Below are 679 nucleotides of genomic sequence, written 5' to 3'. Positions count from 1 at the left end.
CGCCGCGTCAAACTGATCAGGCTAGTCGAATCAGTTTTGCTGTAGCACGTCTGGAAGCACTAATATTGATATCTCAGCTGTTGATTACGTTACGAGCATTTCGATGCAATAATAATTGCCGCCGCGTCAAAGTGATACGGCTGGTCGAATCAGTTTTGCTATAGCAAGTCTAGAAGCGCTAATATTGATATCTCAACTATTGATTACGTTACGAGCATTTCGGTGCAATAATCATCGCCGCCGCGTCAAACTGATCCGGCAGGTCAAATCAGTTTCGCTATAGCAAGTCTAGAAGCGCTAATATTGATATCTCAGCTGTTGATAACGTTACGAGCATTTCGGCGCAATAATCATCGCCCCCGCGTCAAAGTGATACGGCTGGTCGAATCAGTTTTGCTATAGCAAGTCTAGAAGCGCTAATATTGATATCTCAACTATTGATTACGTTACGAGCATTTCGGTGCAATAATCATCGCCGCCGCGTCAAACTGATCCGGCAGGTCAAATCAGTTTCGCTATAGCACGTCTAGAAGCGCTAATATTGATATCTCAGCTGTTGATTACGTTACGAGCATTTCGATGCAATAATAATTGCCGCCGCGTCAAAGTGATACAGCTGGTCGAATCAGTTTTGCTGTAGCACGTCTGGAAGCGCCAATATTGATATCTCAGCTGTTGG

This window comes from Plasmopara halstedii (assembly GCF_900000015.1).
Source record: "Plasmopara halstedii genome assembly, contig: Scaffold_2061, whole genome shotgun sequence".
Lineage (NCBI taxonomy): Eukaryota > Oomycota > Peronosporomycetes > Peronosporales > Peronosporaceae > Plasmopara > Plasmopara halstedii.
The sequence above is the reverse complement of the archived record's forward strand: the minus strand, read 5'-3'. Positions refer to the sequence as shown.